Source organism: Aulostomus chinensis, chromosome 21 (assembly GCF_037954235.1).
Source record: "Aulostomus chinensis isolate RoL2024-O1b breed Wild chromosome 21, RoL_Achi_v1.0, whole genome shotgun sequence".
Taxonomy (NCBI): domain Eukaryota; kingdom Metazoa; phylum Chordata; class Actinopteri; order Syngnathiformes; family Aulostomidae; genus Aulostomus; species Aulostomus chinensis.
In genome coordinates, this window is record NC_141340.1 from 6,353,034 (window position 1) to 6,374,184 (window position 21,151).

Below are 21,151 nucleotides of genomic sequence, written 5' to 3' on the forward strand. Positions count from 1 at the left end.
GTCAGGCAGCTGAATTATCTTTTAGCAGAATGTGATGCGAGTTTTACTCAGTGGACCTCTATTAACTGCTAGATTTAGGTCTATTTTATGTCTCACTTAACATTTATCGTGAAATAAACCACTGAAAAAGCGTCGTGATGCTGCTTTCAGCCACGCGACAACAAGAACGTCTGGTTCAACGCCAGTGAGTCTGCCAGATGATGCATTTCGCGTCACACTGCAGACTTTCGCTCGCAAATGAGCTGTGGCTCTGGGAGCAGGCGACTTGGAGTGAAGTTAAACATTGTTTATTTGCATGTACTGCTCACGCTGTAATGACAGAAACTGGTTAGAAATCAGCTGAAATTCCCTTTAAATGCTCTCTGAGTGTAAAGAACGTTCCGGTGTGTCACGCTGCAGTGTGACACAGCAGAGAGGTTTCCTGTCGCAGCTCAGCATCGAGTTTCTATACCACGAAACCTGAACTTTTAATGAAGTGTTACATTTCTGATGAAGGTGGGAGGTTTGTGCTGGTGGGTGTTAAACATGCCCTTTTTTTGGATTCTTATACGAAGCACCCGGTTACGTCATAAGCAAAGCACAATATGAAAAAAAAGCTGTTTTTGTTGGGGTTTTTTCCCCTTTTGTCTGGTGTCAGATGTTTGCCTTTGTCTGTCAGCTCTGTCAGACACACTCTACTGTACTCGCTCGCTTTTAAATACTTGATTTTAAAGTCTTCAGCTCTGGGAAAATCAACACCCACCCACTAACTTCTCTCCCTCTGTGTTGTAGACCTGTAAAATTCCATTTTCAGGCTCTTGAGCTTTACAGCAATTAAAGCCAATGACTTCACTTTTGCACCTCTGACTTCCCGTAAAAATGTTTTATTGCATTCAAAGTGTCCTGATCCTCCCTTTTTCCTCCTTACGGTGCTACGATCTCCTTCTAAGTTTTAAACTTGAGGCTTAAGTTTGTCTTGATTCTTCGTTCGGTCATGAGATGCAACAAACAATGTCTAAATTATGTATATATGTCGATTTTGTGTTTGTTCTCATATATCTCCTATATGGTGGGGGTTGGGAGGTTATAGGGGTGCCGTTGTTGGGGAGGACACATGCCGTGAGGACCCTCCCAGAGCCAAACATTGTGTTAATGTGCCTGAGCATCACTCAGACTCAGGAAGGGACCAACTAGGCTGATTTTTGGTAGATAGAGGGAGCTACTGTCCTGTAGTTTGCCTCATTGAACCTCTGCTTGATGTCGTTTCATAAAACAGCCTCTCCTCCAAGCTCCAGGTGTTTCCGCTCCTCACTGAATTTTATGGAGCGCTGTGCAGCTCTATCAGTAGCAAACTGTCTTTTCAAATCATTAATTTCATACCGTGTTGGTTTTTAAGATTAATCACCTCATACCAGCTCTTCTTCTGACCCTCCTTGTTGAATATTTAATGAGAGGAGATGGAATGGTCAGCTCCTGCTCTCGCTCGTCCCCTACAAGTAGCGGCATTGGCTTTGTTTGATCTGAGGACAGTTCAAATGAATGCTGTGTGATCTGAATGGCCATCTGGTCTAACCTTGTTTCATCGACCATAAACAGGCCGGCTCCATCAGTGAAAAATGGTCTTGGCCAAATATTTGCTGCTCTTCGACCCCATTTGGTTTAGTGTGTTCTCTGTTTGCATTTCAATGACCCGCGGTCAGTGTCAGAACGATGGCACGTGTGTCCCTGACGAGCTGTCCCCTGATAAGACGCCAGCAGAAGAGAAAGGCGCCGAGGCCTTGTGGGATAAGAGCAGGGTGAAGGATGGAGCAAATGTAGACAGGCTGCTGGTTCACACACACACACACACACACACACACACACACACACACGCTTCTCTGGTATCAATCTCCTCACACACACGTTACACACCCTGCTGCACCGCCAACCACCTCTCTGATAGCTGCTGAAGTCTTCTTCATGTCTTCAAGTCTTCAACAGCTTGTATAATATCACCACTGATGTGTCGAGAGAAGCATCGGGGAGCAATTCTTATTCATTGCTTTATTATCTGAACGGCACTTGTCGATTAAGTAACACCTCCCACTGTGTGCATCCTCAGTCAAGCATACTGTTTAATCCCCAAGCCTCCTAATTACTGCTCATGCAAATCACAGATCAGTGCTGGAAATATTTTGTGAAAGAGATAAAGAGAGGGTGTGTTTGTGAGAGGATAAGGGAATGCAGGATTGTGAGTGTGTAGCACTTTCTTGAATTGCTGCAGATATGGAATTAGCTGCGGAGGACGGGATTGTCCGGATTAGGCAGAGAGATTTTACCAAATGTGGACTCCTATGTGTAATTCATTTTGGCGTCCTTGAAATTGCTACTGTGAGAAATTCAGCAGCTGCAACAGCAGCACTGAGAGTCCTCAAATAGGCAGAATCCAGCCCCCTTACAACCACCCACAACACCCACATCGCCACCGCCACTCCCACGTTTCTCTGAAGCAGGATCGCAGGAAAGCTGTTGGGGGTGTGAGTGCCATGCTTTGGGTGTTTTTTTTTTTTTCTTTTCTTCTTTTTGTGAATTTTGCAGTTCCTAAAATATTCAAGTCTCCATGGGGAAAGGATGACATACCAGTGTGCACCGCTAATCCTGTGAAGCGCAGGGGTTGGTTCACCCAAATCACTAGGAATGTGTACGTAAGCGTGTTCAGACGGGTGACAATTTACAAGAAAAAACCTGCGTACTTGAAGGGATGAGTGGCTCTGGAAAGACGTGGGAGGCGCTTTCCTGGCACGGTTAGGGTCTGCTCGCCCCTTTTCACTGATACCAACTCGCTCACTGAATGGTTTGAGGGGAAAAAAAAGGTGTTGATCCCTAATCTATGCCCAAATCTTGACTGGACAACGTGAGATTTTTTCCGTGACCTTGTTGATTGAAAATCTGTTGCATTTCACACAACGTGACATCATTTAGGAATTGCACAGACATTTGTAATCAATTCCAAACACATTGAAGCTGCTGTAGCGGCCTGTGGTGGGCTAACACAGGCGTGTCTGATCCATTTAGATTAGTTAAACATGCATAATCTGGGTGGGGAGTAGGGCGTAAGGTGTGGCGGTCATTATTAAGTAATCATGGGCGCTTTCCTATCTGAACAGCCCTCATTCATGAAATATGTTCTTATGGATGAAATTACCTTTTTTTTTTTTTTTAGCCCTTGATTTGATTTATGCACAGGAAGCAGAGCCTGACGGCTGTTTGTAAGTCCTTCCTCTCTTCATCTATTGTCTGGTAACTGTCAGTCACAGAGGCTGGCAAAGACTAAGAGGGGACAATAGTTATCTGGAGCAAGGCGTTATAAATAGCCATCAGGCTTTGCTTCCTGTCTGTAAGACTAAACTGAGGGCTGAACCATTCTCACACTGTGTAAGAACATTTTGTTACCCTCCCCAGCCGATCCTGGTCCCGAACTGTAATTAGGGAACTGCTGGTTTTCACTAGCTTACTTAGATGGGCTTATAGCTGGTAAAAAGCATCAGGTGAAGGTCCAGGATGTGTTCTGACGGTGATCTGTCACTTTATTTAGGTGAATAGTCATTAAACCAGGTGCACAGCTCATTGGCCGTGTCATAAGCTACTCTTGATTCTAAATTAGCCGTGAACGTTGGCAGCGACTGATGGGAGCAACGCATCACTCGGCTCGCACGTGTCTTCCTTCTCACACCAAAACACACTTTGTTACCCACAATGCAACTGCCCTATGGGGCAAAACTGGGGTCACACTCCCTGGTTTATGACAATTTCATGAATGAGGCCAAATGTACACATTGGGGTCACAATGACATTTGGCATCTCAAAATCATGCAGTGTACAACAGGCTTGTACACACTATGGATGGGCTAAGAGGTGTTGGTAGGTCAACATGAGGACAAAGCAGTGAATTTTTTTTCTTGTCAGAACTAAATAGCTACTGATGTTAGCTTCATATTTAGCACAGTCTTCTCCTATGACTGTCAGCAAGGAGGCAAACAAGTGTACGCCCCAAGATGTCGGACCCTTTTTGTAGAGACGAATTAGACAGCAGTTGTTGTTGGTGGTGCTGCTGCTGCTCTTCCTCTGGTGTGTCTTCAGAGTGCCGAATGCAGACTTTAGTCGCAGCCTGATGCAGGGAAAAAAAGAAAAAAAAAAACACACCTGAATTATAAAAGGCCGTGTCAAACATAAATGTTAGTAGCAAAAGAGGATACACAGCTCAGGTGTTCATAAAACTGTAAAACACACACATAAAATGTCATTGCACTGCAGCTGCCAGATAAACACTGTCATATTTCCTCCCTTGGCCACTTAGGGAAATTTACAGAATTGTGTGTGTGTGTGTGTGTGTGTGTGTGTGTGTGTGTGTGTGTGTGTGTGTGTGTGTGTGTGTGTCTGGAACAGCATTTGATGATGGTCACAAGTTGCAGCTTTCAGTGGTTGATGAAGAGCGGCAGTTCAACTCACTGTCAGCATGGCCAACTGTGATAGGGATCGTAAAGTTTTCAACATCCATTCCATAAAAGAGCTAAAGCTGAGAACAAAGCATCTCGGTTTGTCTGCTGTGTAAATTCAGATCCGCCCGTTATCTTTGTCTCTATCGCCTCTGTTCCTCTGCCGGGTAAGAGCCTGGAGATGTCTATCCAAAGTTTACCCATCCCATTACAGCATACAGTGTGTAGTAAGAGGATTATATCACCAATCCCCTGATGTCACTGTAAAGCCTCAGAGGCCTTAGCTCATACTGGAGAACGCCCCCCACCCCCACCACCCCCCCATGAAAACCTCTTCCCCTAGCCTGAAATGTTCTGCCCATCACTGTCTGGCAATCAGTTCACAGGTTCAGTCCATTCTCCCCCAGGCTGGTGATGACAGGCGCTTCTGCACATGCTCAGATGGTTGTTTGAGTGGCACAACAACTGACAAACTACCACAGGAAACAAAGGCCCATATGGTGCGAGCAAAGGTGCCGTATAAAGCCATCAAGCCATTTGTTCTTTTGACACTGAGGTGCCCTTGGATGGCCTGAAGAAGATTTCCCCTGGAAATGGCCACTTTGTTATTTTCGTCCATCTTAAAAGACCGCCACCATGATTAGCTCACCATCAAATACGCTTTTCATTTTTCATGTTAAGGATGATTCCGAAATCTTCATCCACTCTGCTCGTCAACCGAAAACTCTCCAAAAAAGCAGCTTCAAGGACAAAAAGGAAAAACTCGCAGACTCATGACTCATGATGCAAAAATCTCACCATCTAAGGATCAACATTTACCCCTCTGGAGGATAATTTTGTTTGCTGAAATGTCAAACCTTCTAAGAGAAGACAAATACGACTTGTGAGAGAGAACTTTGTAAGTAGACACTGATTTATATCAGTGGGTCACAAGCCAAAAAGTTCAGAAATTATTGTTTTAAAGGATAAAACTAAAATAACTATGTTTTACCATCATTGATAAATCCCCTGAGAAGTCCGCAAATGTAAATCAGGAGTGGCCAAACTTTTTCCCTTTAGAGAGTCAAAACCGAAACCTACTAACAGGCCAAATGAAACTCACTTCCTGTTGTCAAAATGGTTCTAAGATCCCACGTTAACATTAACATTATGAATTATATTTAAGCTTTTATGTTACATAACTTAGTGCCACACATTCTAGTGCCAGTAAAATGCATTTTTGTACTGCTTCCATTATACTACAAGTATATTTTTAACTGCAGGTAACATTTTTTTTTATCATATTTTTCAAATTATTAGTCCTATTTTTCTTTTTTTGTGCTTATCTTACGTGTGGGGGGCAAAATTTAATTAGTAAATATACTGATCTTATCGAGGCAATCAGTAAATGACCACATTATGTGGTGGCGCCACAGAATATACAGTATAATATAAAGCTAATGAAGTTAAATTTAATAAATTTACGCTAGATTTGAGATTAATGCCTAAATTAAACTAAACAAAGTCTGCAGTCACAATTTTTACAGCGTAATAATCTTCCCAAATGAACGTTAATTTTGACTGAAGCATAAATGCAAAGCTAACGAATAAAGCTAATGTACAATGCTAACGTTATACTACAATGGAACTACACCACAAATGCCTGAATTTGTCAGCATAATAAACTTTGTGCTTCTCCTGTTTTTGCTGCCATGACAATGGAAACGGTGGTGCAGTGGTCAGCACTGTCACCTCACAGCAAGAAGGTTCTGGTTCAAGCCCCGGCTCCAGCACGGGGTCTTTCTGTGTGGAGTCTCCATGTTCTCCCTGTTCCTGTGTGGGTTCTCTCTGGTACTCCAGCTTCCTCCACAGTCCAAAGACATCAAGAGGGGACGAGGCTGATTGATACTCTAAATTGACTGTAGGTGTGACTGTGAGTGTGAATGGTTGTCTGTCTCTATGTGTTGGCCCTGTGATGGACGGGCGACCTGTCCAGGGTGAACCCCGCCTCTTGGCCAAAGGCAGCTGGGATATCCCCCCCTCCATGACCCTTAACAGCATAGGCAGTAGAAAATGGAGGAATGGGACATTTAATGTCTGTGTGTGTGTTCCCATTTAGCCACATTTCAGCATCCTCCATCTCAAAGACACATAAAAACCCTCAAAATTCCCAAACACATCTATTTACTGCTGCATTTTATGCTGAAGAGCAAAGCGATAAATGTCTTAAGCTTGTGCCAACCACATGACCGAACCTTATCCCAGACATTTAACCAAAAACTCACTCAAAATTACCTTTGACTTTGAGATAAAGGAACCGTACGTTCCGAAACGCTAAGGCTTAGGACTCAGTTCTGTTCCACTCTGCTAGGGGTTTGCTGCTGTCGTCAAGTGTCAAAGACAACAAGGATCACCAAAGTCACTCTCTTTCACTCACCTTGGCCTGCACACAGCCATCCAACGTCCTGCGTACACACCAGCTGTATACCCTCCCACCCCCACAATCCAGTCCGCTGCTCTTCGGCACAGATGGCCCTCAAGAATTAAATTTGCCAGGTGAGGGAGACTCAAGGTTTGCTGGCTCAGCATTATGGTTGAGGTTAAGTGAAGGCTGTTTATTGTGTTCTGGGTCCAAGCATCCGACTGCTACCTGGGATTATGTCCCTCCATTAGTTAATCACCCTTATATTAAAGCTCCTAAACCCAGCACTTGAACAATAGAGCGTTTTACGGCGGTGCTCAGAGGGATCACTGTGCCGGGTGCCGTATTATTCATACGGGTGATAAATTGGTGACATCTGCTGAGTTTTATCTCTGCTTCTTGCAGCGATGTCTAGCATAACCACGGCAGACGTTTTAGGCAAATTACTAAACACATTCCCCTGCCAGCGTGATCACTTTACTGTCATGAAAAAGGTTTGCTGCTCCGATGTGTGAGGCCGTAATTCAGAAACGCTCAGCCGGCAGTTAATGTCCGAAAGTGGTACGCAGTTATGTAGGTTAGGATAAGAGTTTCTGTTCTTTTTTAGATGAAAGTCCTGTATTGCTCACACATGTTTGTCCTATTGCTCATTTACCCAGAGTTCAATGCAGTGGGTCGCATTGACCTGATGTTGTGGACACACAAATCAAGGGAAAGCATGAGCTCATTGCATAATGATTAATCATGTTTTCCCAGACATCATGACATATTGGACTTGGTTGTTCACATTATCTTTTGCTCACTTTTGTGACATCAATGCTGAACTTCAGCCACACAGTCATTTCTGAACATAAGACCAATTTTTTAAAAAAAGAAGGGAAAAAAAGTAAGAAATGGCAAATTAGCCGAAGCATTTCCTGACAGTAAATTCTTAAGATTAACAACCCCAGAGCTGTGCTTTATCCCTGCTGGGCTTTTCCAAAGTGTGAGGAGAAAAAAAGGAAGAAAAAAAAAAGTCTGAGTGTTAACTGTCTTCTGTAGAGCCATTCATAGTCTCACTACGGCTGCGGAATTCAGGGAATGCGACTTCTCGGCAGAGATCAAAAGGGTTGAACATTAACTGTGCTGAACTCTCCAGCCCTCCAGTGCTGCTCCCAGGGACTGCCTCTCAAGTTCAAGGGTCCCGCAGGAGCCCTGTTGAATGCAAAGTGTCAATAACAGGTACGTCACATGGAGCGCTTACACGTGAAGCTGCAGGTCATCGCCTTCCTCTGGCCCCTTCCAACCCGCCTCAAGCACACACACTTAAATACTCAGAAATATACAAATCAGATGCTCGTGCACACCTTCCACTGTGGGGCAGTGTAGAGGTGAGGCAATCTCAAATGTAGAAACATGATTTATGAGTAAGGCACAAAAATGTCTGTCTGTGAGGGGAGAGTAAAAAGCTTAGTGCAAGCGGAGGAAGCTTTTTAGGGTAATTAAGGTAATTCCTTGGCAGTTATCTAAACTTTGCAATTTTGCAATAACTGAATATGAATTTCACCTGAGGTGACAACTGCTCCCCAGCTGAGCTCACAACACCAGTCTAACACCTGCGGTATTTAAGGCCTCCAGATGTTTGTCTTTGTCGGACACTTTGAATAAGCCCGAGTGAGTGCCCCCTCATATCTAGGAACTGTCAGAGCACATGCAAATGGGTGAGCTCAAAGATAAATCATCCAGATTAAGGGCCATAAAGAAGTGATCTTTGTACAGAGATGTCTCCAGTTAACCTGCTTATGGTAGTCAAAGGACGGTTATGAAGCACTGGAGACAAGCTGCTGCCTTGGAAATATGTTGCAAGATATTTAGAGTATCCACCCCTATTGTAAGAAGCTAGGAATTTCTATATTTCTTGAATGCTCTAAATGTACCAGATGATGTATGTTCCAGCTGTCGCTCATGGTCGCAAGCTTTAGAAGAATGACAGTGGAAAAATAGGATTGTAGTACAAACCAACAGAGTGAGTGATCATTATTGTATGTGGCTTTTTCTGGACTTTTAGGAAAGTCCACCAAGCGTATGCGCAGACTCCACATCCTACATGCAGTCACCCGCATCTTAGTGGAACAGTAGCCCAGGGCAAGCAAGTGCGAAAGTGCGATTACAAGCTATGCTAAAGGCTACAACTCCTGGCCAACTTTATCAGAAGTAATTCCCCCCCCCAAACAATAGTGATCGATCAAGATAGAGAAGCACATCACAACAAGGCACCAAGGGATGTTGTTGTTATGTCTGAAGCACAACATTCCCAAGGCTACCATCGAGCTAGCGGGCAACTGAACTATTGCACCAGTTGCATTTTTAGAGTGTGCGCTCCAACGTCCCAGTTACCCGGATGGTGGGCATATCGGAGAAACTGGGATGTAAATAATCAAAGGGAAATACTGTTGTCAGCAGGAAAAAGTGCAGTATTTTTAAAAACTAATGTTGAAATGATAAATACGAGCTGGACCTTAGTCTTGGAGCAGTGATGAAGCGACAGTTCTGCCTTCCATATCCTAAACCAACATAGTTAACTACTTTAACTGCACTCCATTTAGGGGAACAAAATTACAGACGGCGCTACTGTAGTAGGCTATTAAACAAAACCAGGTTCAGGTCATGTTATTCAGCCAAGAAAGCAAGAAACGGCAGCTTAATAACAATATGCAAGCACAGTATTACACGATAGATTTAGCTGAGTTCCTCCATTTACAGTTCCCCTACCTGGCAAACTGGAATATGCAAAGGTTCTTGTCCTGGTTATCCCGATCAAGTTTCACAAGTCAGAAATGCCTCCTTTCCTTTGGCCAAGTACCATAAATTCTTTCCCCGGTCTGACAAATTAGCACAGCCCCCCCCAAAAAATGGCAGGAGTTGACCGTTCTGAGCGGGAACCCTTGCAGGTTTGGTTCTGTCAGGTTGCATTGTTTTCAGTTTCCCCAAGACGGCCAACTTCTGGCTTACTGTGTGAGCGCGGGGGTCCATACAAACTGTACGACGCTTTTAAAAGTCAGTCATTCAAACCTGAATTAGCATAAATTAATTTCACTTTAAAACCAGTAGGTGGTATATTTGGAGAATAAGACAGATGAAAGAGAGAGTCTGCATCACACACACATACACACAAGTGAAAGTACGTACTCATAATAGAGCCGAGGAGGGATTACCGTCAAATGCTACAACTATTGTACACACAGTGTCTCTTTGCTGAAGTCCTGGCAACATTCCCAGGTAGTGAGCAGCCACTGTACTGAACAGGACTCTGGGTGGGAGCCATGTTTTGACAGTGAGGGATGGAGGCGTCCATGCAGCAGCTGTGGGTCTCTGTCACAGGCCTGGATGACGCTGCGGCGGAGGCGCCCTGTCTTGTAAGAGGCTCAACCCAATTCCTGCTGGGGGGCCACGGACAGATTTATGACAGAACAAATGAAAAGTAAAAGCAGGTTGTGATGAGGAAGTGGAAGCTTTGGTGAGGACATGTCTACTATGATTGAATGCAATATGCACCAAAGAAATTGCAAAGACAGACTGGCCCTGTGTTGTTTTGGGTTATTTTGTTTTGTTTTTTTGCAAACTTTGTCAACACACTACATCTACAATATATAAGAATAAATAAATATAAATCCATTTCTGGACCTCTGGCTGTTTGACCACCTTTCCCTGGCAGATGTTGAATATTTATTGTTTCAACATTTTTTGCTTGTGTTGCTGTTGTTTGTCCTTAGATTTGCAACATAAAGTTGACAACTGACAGCTTGAATTTAATGCTCTTCCTCTTTTACTGCCGCGCGCCGTGACGGGAAAGCAGAAGTGACTCGGCATTTAATTGAAGCTTAACATTAATTACAAACGCAATGACAGAATTTGAACTCTGAATAGCCACTCCATTCATCACAAATGAGATGACTGTGTTGATATTAATCTAAATTCTAAAATATATGTATATTCATGGTAAATAGCATACCAATAAGACGTGTGCGCTACTGCTTCATGCTGCATACTCAGCGAGTATCTGATCAAAAGCTCCTGAAGACCCCTTTAGTGTGCGGGACAGTTGAGGCACCTCACATGAATATTTGACAACCCATCAAAGACATGTGAACAGGGTGAAATGCAAAAGAGGCTACTGCTAATTACCAAGGGTGCCATTTGCCCCTTCATTTTACTGTCTTTTTATAAACCTTCAAGGGCACTTTTGCCCCAAGCTCTTGTTAATTACTGACCCTGGTGACTGTGTGTGAGGGAGTGTGTGTATTGGTTGGATTTAAACCCCTCTCAGGCATACAAACTAGACTTAAGACCAGTTAATTGGGACTGGCATGAGCACCTCGGAATAAAAAGCAGTGTCCCCGTTTGGTGAGACGGTGATTCTCGGGTCACTGGTGAAGTTTTGGTTAAGGGGGCTACTAGCACCGCCCGCGCAGTTCCATTCACACAATAACTGAGCTTCCATGTCAGTTTGGCATTCTACGCATGTGCAACCTGAGCAGCTTTTTAGTTGGGGTTGGTAGGAAGCCACAGCACAGCTCTTTGTCAATTGCTACAAATGTTGTTGATACTGAAACAAGAATTTAAAAAAAAAAAAAAAAAAAAGACTTAATATTTGACTGCTGAATGAGACTAAGACCAGGGTTGAGAATACAGTACGCCGGTGCAAGATTGCGGGTATTTACAACCACCTTCTCTCTCTCTTTTTTTTTTTTTTTAAATTTTGTCTCGTATATGAGAACAACTGTGGACAGTGTGCTAGCAAGCCAACAAGCTACGTCTCAGCTAACGGGCTACCGCTTTCTCTGTAGCTATTTATGAAGAGTTTCACAGATATTACGCACATCTAAATGGCAAAAATCAGATAATACGAGCCTCTCAGATAATCGTAGCCTCTCACACAGGGCTAATCAGGAGGTGTTTCTCTCACCTTTCTGGAGCTTGATCCGTAAATAATTCATAAGTACCGACACTGGACATATGTGTAAATGAGGTAATTCTTCAGGAAATAATTGAAAGTTTTTGTGAATATTTTAGCCCAAAAGTGAGTTAAGCATGGATGTGGGGGTGTGTGTGTGTGTTACTTCCTCATTTGTCATTCACTCTAGTCATAAGATAACCGGCTAAAAGCTCCACCGTCCTCTTGACAGATGGTGATCAGTGGCAGGATCTGTTTTGCTGTTTTGCACTAAGACTTTCCTTGAGGATTGTAGTGCCAACACGCAGCGGCGAGGAACACGGATGATGTTGGAGGGTCAAGTGTGCCGACAAGGTAAGCACCTTAAGCTTGAAAAACTCCTACGTTGTGGAATTATTCCAGTCCAAAGCGGGTAAAGAGACGCACACTTGTGTGCATGGCGGAGATACAGAGGGCCCTTCATGTACACGGCATCCCCGAGTCTCCTCCTCTGTGAGCTAACACAGCCGGCCATTCACTGTCTGTCACACTGCAGCACATGATCCTCACACCCACAGCCGTCCAAATCAGCTTATTTATGAATGTGGTGGCATATAAAAAAGACATTTCGGTCCCGTGGCTGTGATTGTACACAAAGACGATATTTAACTAATTCAGTTTAGATAATAAAAGCTTTTTCATGAGGTCAAGGGCGTTATTCCCCCGGAGTCACCACACAGGACAATTACTGCATGTTGAATCATCAGATGTTCTGACCGTTTCCTGCTTCTGCATCACTTGATAGTAAAAGGAAGAATGTGAATTAATTTCAGACGTAGCAGACTTGCACTCTGTGACCTCTCCTTTTTCCAGGCCCGACCTGTCATTTGTGGATGCACATGATTCTATGCTCCTTCTCCAGGACTATACTCATCCCGAACAACAGGCGCTACATTAGATGGGAGATGCCTAAATGCCAGTATGCTGAAAATTACAAGCTTTGATCCAATTGTGGTTTTTGTGTGTGTGTGTGTGTGTGTGTGTGTGTGTGTGTGTGTGTGTGTGTGTGTAAGAGAGAGAGAGAGTGAGAGAGAGCAACTCTGAGCTATTTTCTGGGTCCAACATCACAAGATCTCTGCCCATCAGATCACTTACCAACATGGTGGGTGGAGAAAGAAGCTGCCTCTCTGTATTACTGTTGTCTCCACCATGTCTGAGACTCCAGAGGTCAAGTGAGCATCGCGCTTATTTAATAAAACAGACGGATCCACAGGGAAGAATATCTTGAAATCTATGCGATAAGATTTGATATCAACACTTTTCTGTCCTTTGATTTCAGGCTGTGTTGGACTAGAAGTAAAGCATCGGTGGAGCAACTGTTGACAAACCCGTACGTGTGACCTGAAAACCTGACATGCCAACACACACGTGACAGGAAACAAGTTTCTATGAATCCTCCTCTTACTATCTACGAGCAGGATATAGACACTGGGGAGATTTTATTGCAGATGAATCAGATATAAATACATTATAAGCTTTTTTCCAGTCTTCTCATCGGAAACATCTGTAACAGGAAGTAGTACCACAGCTGTAATCATATTTAATGACACAGATTCACACATGAAAACTTATAGTGGGTTGTAACACTTTTATGTGTTCACGCCAGTTTATTTTTAACGTGCTGCGCCAAAGAGGCTACATGGACAGAGAATATGAACATACTGTCGAAATCAGTTCGTAAATTTTCTTCCCGATAACAAAAACAGGTCTTCCACATCATCGATTCAGAATGCAGTTCATACCATCTCCTGAAGTTCATTACTTATACCTCCAAATAAAAAAAAAAACATTGCTTGAATGAATTTAATCAATATAGACTCAATTTTTTCCCCAGGATATCAAGCACTGATGTAAAATATCAAGGTGATTTAGGAAGCTGAAAAGTTCTTCTTTCAAGTAATTCGCATGAACTTGAGGGGTTTGATAAAAATGTGCCCATCACGAGAGGAAAACAACTTTACTACTGATGGCTGTAGATCCTGCTAGTGTCCTAGAGTAGCCTTCAGGATGGAGTTCCTACTCCTGGATCCAGCACTTCCTCCTTCCCGTTAACCTGTTGGAACCACCAGATGCCCCCCCCCCCCCCCCCCCGCGACCCTGATTGGATATGCGGTATAGAAATTAGATGGATGGATGGATTCTGCATACAGTTGCTTTTTTTCTTCCCCACAGGCTCAAAATAATTTCATTCATATTTCTCTCCACACACGATTAATGTGATATTCACTTTAATAGTAAATCTCAATCAACTAATGCAAATCTATGTTCACCAGATTTATGTCAACTGAGCTGATCGATGCTAACGTAGCCATTTGCTGCTAATTGAGTGGTTTGTTGCTCTGCAAGTAATGTGTTGGCTTTTTTGGACAGCTTTTCTTTTTTTTTTTTCTTTTTTTTACTGTCTAAAACAGCTTTCTGCTTTGTTCTTATGTCACTGTTAATGTGGTAAGATTAAAATACAACAACTTAGCTCCGGCTAGGGAGCTAAACGACATGCTAAGAGTCAGTAAAAGGCTACACAGTCATGAGGAATTTTCCATCATTTGAAACAAAGCCTCCGTTACACGGCGTCGTTTCTCTTACTGTAACAAAGAGCAATTACAAGATCATTAAATGTCTCTGGAACTTCCAGATGCACCTCATCAGCACTTTTACATGTCAGCCCCCATGTATTCAAAACCACATCGTAGTGTGTTCTCACGTGACTTTTGGATTATGTTTACATCCTGCTTATAAAAAGTACTTGAGAGGTGAAAATAAAAGTTAGAAAGTTACAAATACATTATCCAACCTGCCCGAACATGGAAACGAAGCCCAAAAAGCCACAATGATTTCTCACTCGTCTGTAAAGTCAATCCTCCCCGTGTAAACTTCAAAAGGCTCGGTCATTAATAATTCTGATTTAGCAGCCAGTCTGCTCGCTATTTGCAATTCAGATAACCGATGCCTGAACTGCAGGAGCAAACAGGAAGTGAAAGAGGGGAGGATGGGTTTGGGGAATAAGATTTGGGGAAGTGGGAGACGTCTAGCGCAGCAACTTTTTCCAAATTACACCTCAAAAAAAAAATGTTGACACCCTTTGGAGCGCCGCATACACATGGGAGCAAATCTATCCCTCCCCTGAAACTGATATATGCATATTTAATTCACCACAGGGGTTAATCCTGCATACTCCTCTTTCTAATTAACCTAAGTCAAGATACGGTGTGGAATCTCTTAGACATGCAGAGAGGAAGTCGCAGTTGTATTTTTACATCCACGTTGCAAAGAAATTGCAGTAGATTCAGCGAAGATGTGACAACCATCGTTCTGAGAAGTGTCGGCAATGTGGAGCATGCTGCAGCAGGTTCAATACACATGCAGACTATAGCTTTCATTTAAGACAGATATTTAAAGCTGAAGCGTTAAAGTGGTTGACCACAAAATGTATGCTGGCTTCCTTCTGCAGAGTCTGTGAGGCCGTATCCTTTACTCTTGTGCAACTTAAATGTTACAATGCACATTATCTTTTAGCCCTAAAGATAAAAGGACACTCCCTGTCTGATTTTAAAAATCTGAAAAGTGTTCCAGTTTAAATTCTCTCAGCTGTGTTTTCAGCAAGCGCCTCCAGCTGTGCTAAGTTTGCTTAACCAACATTCACACACCCTCACCGGCTGACTGACCCATTCCCAGGGTGAGACTCAGGAGGCGGGGGGCAAAGAGCAACATTCACACCCACTAACGCACAAACCCAGCAGGTAAACACACAAGCGAGAGTGTCCCATCCTTCCACAAGATGTTTTGTTAACACACTCCCATAAACACAGATGATTTTAAGGCGCGCAAGATGATGCTGCAACCTGATCAGCCTGCCCCCCCCCCCCCCTTCTCATGGCCCCCGTCTAAATGTCAGCATCTGTGTAAACGCCAAGGTAATTCACTTTTCAGATCCCTGCTGCTACTGTGGCAGGAATCACTTTCAGTGCACCTCCTCAATCTCCTGTTACCGTGTTAATAACCATTAAAAGATAATAAATTCCTGTAATATTTAAATATTATGCAGCTGCTCAGGACAGACCAGTTGTCTGCAGATGAATAATTCACAGTTCTTTTCCCCTCCTTAGCAGTACAATACACCGGCTCACTGAGGTGTGACATAGAGTAGTGTGTAAAGACACAACTTGTTTAGCAGAACTGAGAGCTGTCATGACCAGGGGAAGCCCCAAGGTCCGCTCTCTGACTTCTAAATGCGCCCCCTTTTTTTCTTTCTCTTTAATACAACTATCTCATCTGCATAACCATGACTCAGAGCGAAGCTGCTGAACCAAATAGCTTGAGTAAATATACATTTTTCAATACTGATTTGGCTTTGCAATACTCTCACCAAAGACAGATGTCTGTGGAAAATGCAGACAGTTGGGAGGACACCTCCTTTTCTGCCATTCTGCTTTTTGACGTTGTTTCTCTCCTCCTCCTCCTCTTTAAGGGCGATGACACACCCAGCTGACATCAAGCAGTGGTGCAGGTTTAAACTGACTGTTGTGTTGCCTGTGTAACAGACAAAAAGTTGCCCTTGAAAATGAGTGTGAATTAACTCTCCCTACCAGCAGGTGGCAGAAGTCTGAAGTCATCCAACCAGCCATCCATTTTCTTCCACTTATCCTGTTAAGGGTTGTGGGCGGGTGGAGCCTATCCCAGCAGCTTTCAGGTAAGAGGTGGGGTTCACCCTGGACAGGTCACCAGTCCATCACAGGGCCAACACATAGAGACAGACAACCATTCACACTCACAGTCACACCTACAGTCAATTTAGAGTATCAATCAGCCTCGTCCCCTCTTGATGTCTTTGGACTGTGGGAGGAAGCTAGAGTACCAGAGAGAACCCACACAGGAACAGGGAGAACATGGAGACTCCACACAGATAAGATCCCGTGCTGGAGCCGGGGCTCGAACCAGGAACCTTCTTGCTTTTCCGGCGACAGTGCTGACCACTGCACTGCTGAAGTCTGAAGCATTCTTCCAAAAAAGGGTTATTAGAGGACTATGAACTGCAGATGTGATCATTTATGAGAGTTTGCCAACCAATTTCTCCAGGCCGTGTAATATAATTTCTATTTTAGAATATGCCTGCCAAAAATTTGCAAACAGGAATGAGTTTTTGCAGAAACTCTCTTATTGCTTTGCTCACTTCTGTTGAGTAAATTGTCTCTATTGTCCGGAAAAGCTGGTGTCAGGGTCAACCGGTGCCAAATGAGGGCCAAACAACAATGACTAGAGCCACAGACGCTAACGGGCACATTGGCATTAACTGATGGCCCACCGACCCACATGGTGTGGCTCTGACCCTGATCTGCCTCAAACCAATCGTAGGCAGAGCAGGACCAAGGATGGGTCCTGTGGGGATGCGCACCCAGTAGTCCTGTACCCATTTCATCCTGGGTCAGAAAAAGTAAGGGCCTCTAGGACCCAAATGTTGGCTAACTTGCTCTGACATGGATAATGACTGAAGTGATCTCACCCCTCAGCTATAGACGCTGTAGCTGAAGACAGCGACTGTTGAAACCATCTGCTCCGGGGCTTCCTGTGGCGTTTCTGACAGAGCTAGCACTCATGTTAGCGGTGCTAGCCTAGCTGGTGGTGCTCAGCAGGAGGTTGAATGTTTCAGGGGAGGCGGGGGTTGGGTGCAGGACCTAGAAAAAGTTAGAGAACAACTAATCGATGATATAAATGATAGTTGAGCACAGACGAATGGTGTGTACCTCCGTGTCTCCTGTATGGATTACACAGAAACTTTACATTAACATCAGCAGTCTGTTGGAGAGTCTTTCTCTAAGTGTTTGCGAGTGGTACATAAAGTTCTAGCTGACAGTGTTCTGGGATTAATTCCAATTAGGACTGGCGTTGTATGTCCTCAGTGAAATCCTCTCTGAGTGAAAAGCAGAGCAGTCAAGGATGTGACAGAAGCCGTATTTCATTGCCAGGAATGAGGAGGGCTCTCAAACGGAGCCTTTTGATACAGAGCGCAGGGCAGTTTTAAGTCTATACAGTCAGTGACAGCTCTATATACTGCGGCTGGTTCAGCAGCGGCACTCAGATCACTTTTCGGTTGTATCATCGTTATTCGTGACTTCCAGCCAGGCTTTGATTAAAGACCGCTGTTTGAATTTACATTGGAACTTTATAGCCTTTTACCGAGCCTTATGGTACTGAATGTTATTTTAAGAAATCTTTTTAACCTAAACAATGTGATGAGTTGAAATGAAATGAGTGCCTTTGCTGGTGTGTTTGCAGGAAAGGTGGTGGTGGGGGGGGCGGCATCGGTAGAGCGTGATTCCTGGAAAGTGCTTTCCCATGTGTGGGCGGGCAGATCAGTTGGACAGGAGCAAGTAGCAGCCTGTGTCGGTGTGTTTGACTGGAGAGGGCATACTTTAGAACGCACTCCTGCCAAGTTACAGGACCTCCCACTACTTTTTTTTTTTTTCTTTTCGGCGAGCCTGGGAACGCAGGGTCAACAGCTCACCTGCAGCATGTCAAGGCACTTTTTAATCTACACACACTCTCTGCTCTCTGCTCCGGGGAGGTATGGGAAGTGTTGTGCCTTTAAGATCTGTGCGAAATGGAAAAATCTGATAAATGAGATAGCGTGTAATAGGGGCAGCTGTATAATGTTACCAGATGAGGAGATAACAAGATGCAGTCATATACAAACATTACGGTAAATATATGTATATTGGTGCAGTGGACCAGATCTTGTAGATAAAAAGAGATTAAATGACCAGTGATCTGAGCTGCTATTTTAATTGAGGATTTGCTGATGAAGACATATTACGCTTAATGGGTGGCTTCTATTTTTATCTCAAGACAACCTCGCTGACCTTTACTTGTTGAAGCGCCGCATGGTCAGAGCAGATGATGTTACGGACCGAAGTGCAACAAGATAATTTGAAGGTGGAAATGTGACGAAAAATTGGAGATTTAGCTTACATGTCCTTGGCGGAAGAAGCTGCTGTATTTTCCTCTGCAAGCTGTAAGTCATCTGTCAGTCCCACAAGGGCCACTTGGTGCTGTCATGAGTTCACGTTTGCAAATTTGTGAATGAAGAAGCTCCTTCCATTTATGGTGCTAAAGGGGTTGTCAAGGAAAGAGGAACTTGATACTTGATGGTTTCCTCTCCTCGCTCAACGCTGCTACACCGTCTTGTCAATGAATTGTAAAATGATGGCGGCAAACGTTCACTACGGCACATGCTGAGTTTTTAAAGTTTTTTTTTCACTGTGATTAAGCAAATAAAAACGTTGGCGGTGAATCATTTGAAGTCGGCCGCAGTCACACTGTCTGGAATGTATAAATGTGTGACTAAACAGTGCTCCAGATAAACCCTTTTTTCTGTTTTTCTATTCCTGTAAGTGATGATTCATTATATGTGAGGCTTTACTTGATAATTGTTTTATTATTCTTATTCTTATTCTGACTCGTTTTTCACCTCCAACAGTTTGAAAAGCCTGTTTATGCATCATCAGTGAAACGCGGCCACCATGTAATCTTTGGTTTCACAATAGAAACGTTTTCACTGAGAAGTTTGAGTCACCTTTCTTCTTTTTTTTTTTTTAAACCATTTTTTGGTTTCCCCACATGTACGCAAATTTGTTGAAATTTTTTTGATCTGACAACGGGGAACTACAGGCATCAGCACAGATGGTTAGATTGAGGGGGCGGCAACTCAGACGAGAACCCGGGGGTCTGACAAGTCAGACTGGATTTCTGCAGAATGAAGTCTGGGGCGGGACCAAGGCTTGTGAGGTGAAAATGAGACAGCCTGTTTCTCACCTCCTGGTGAAAAACGCAATCGGTGTTGGTGTTGGTGTTGGTGTTGGTGCTGCTGCTGCTGCTGCTGCTGCTGCTGCTGCTGCTGCTGCTGCTGCTGCTGCTGCTGCTGCTGGTGCTGCTGCTGCTCCTCCAGCCCAGCCAGAGTGTGAGAGTGAGGGATTTAGCAAGAGTCAGATTGTTGAATGGGAGCGAGCAGACCGCTGGCGCTGGTGAACAAACAGAGAAGCCACATCAAAAGGCAGAGGGCGTGAACCAAGGCTGGACCTGTGACGACAAGGTCAGACGGTCAGGACACTCGACCAGACCAGAGGGTCTCGGCCTGTTAGTTATTACCTTCATCAATAAAGGATTCAGTTTCTCATCGACCTGTCTGGCCATTTTCTGTGACAATAGAGGGCAGAGCAGACGGGGCCATATTTATTCTAGATTAGATGAGATGAAACATGGGCTCGTAAATCCCAAATTAAAAGATTCTGGAACAAATCTGACTTATAAGGATGAATTTGGAAGTGACCAATATCTGAGCTGGTACTATTCATCATCATTACATCTTTTTTTTCTTCTTTTTAAAATAAAGAGCTGGACTTCTGACCATATTTGTTCCTGAAGATGTCTACAGCTGAAGGAGCACTAAATCTTAAAAAGAATAAAAAAGAAAATTCAAATGCATATTTATGAAGAAAGATCGGAAGAAACAAGATATGTGATTTTATTCATCTTTAAACATTCCATTCGTCATACGTTTATTCAGATTCACAACAGTAGTTTCAAGCAAGAACAGTCCCAAGAAGAGTTTAAAGGGTGAGAAAGGCCTGTTTTACACCACATAGCAACAGTGAAATATCCCAAATAAACAAGGAGCAAGAACATGTTCCACATTTTGTGTTTCTTTTTTTTTTAAATAAAAAAAAAACATACATGGACATTCAAATTCACACAGATAAAAGTACACGTGTGCATACATGACGTCGCCTGTACACGGTGAGGCTGATGAAGCTACAACACACACTTCATTCATCTGCTGCTGTCTGAAAAGTGTACCTGTAACGTCTGTGACTGGTTCGCCATTTCCACGCACATCAAACTGATTTAACAAGAATCGCTGTGAGACGCCAGAAAGACAGAAAAATTCACCTCCTCTGGGACGTTGGTAGCTACAGACTTTTAAAATTAGTAATAAAGGGAAGTTTTAGTTTTCTGGTGTACAGACATCAAAAACTCCCTTATAACTGTATGTATAGTGTGTGTGTGTGTGTGTGTGTGTGAGATGATGATGAAGCAGCACAATGGCAGTAATCAGTGCTCCTTGACCACCTCTGACAGTCTGGTGTTGTCCTCTTGCTACAAGTGTGTATTCGATTACTCGTACATAAAGTACATGAATATGTTGAGTGTATATCTGCGCCTGGTAGTTGTGGCTGTACATTTGCGGTGTGCACACCCGATTCCATGTCTCACACTCAGCCAGCAAAAGTCAATTCTGGCTGTGTGTTTGTTTCCTGGTTGCTGGGTGGTTGT

General features: G+C 43.6%; 1 long non-coding RNA gene across 1 annotated transcript in view; it reads left to right on the plus strand.

Moving 5' to 3' along the window:
* LOC147241466 (uncharacterized) overlaps positions 1-21,151 on the plus strand; it is a 62,225-nt gene that overhangs the window by 38,304 nt on the left and 2,770 nt on the right. The window contains exons 2-4 of the long non-coding RNA XR_015110984.1: positions 12,021-12,142; positions 13,107-13,157; positions 16,417-16,514. This is a non-coding gene — a long non-coding RNA (uncharacterized LOC147241466). The remainder of the gene's footprint in view (positions 1-12,020; positions 12,143-13,106; positions 13,158-16,416; positions 16,515-21,151) is intronic.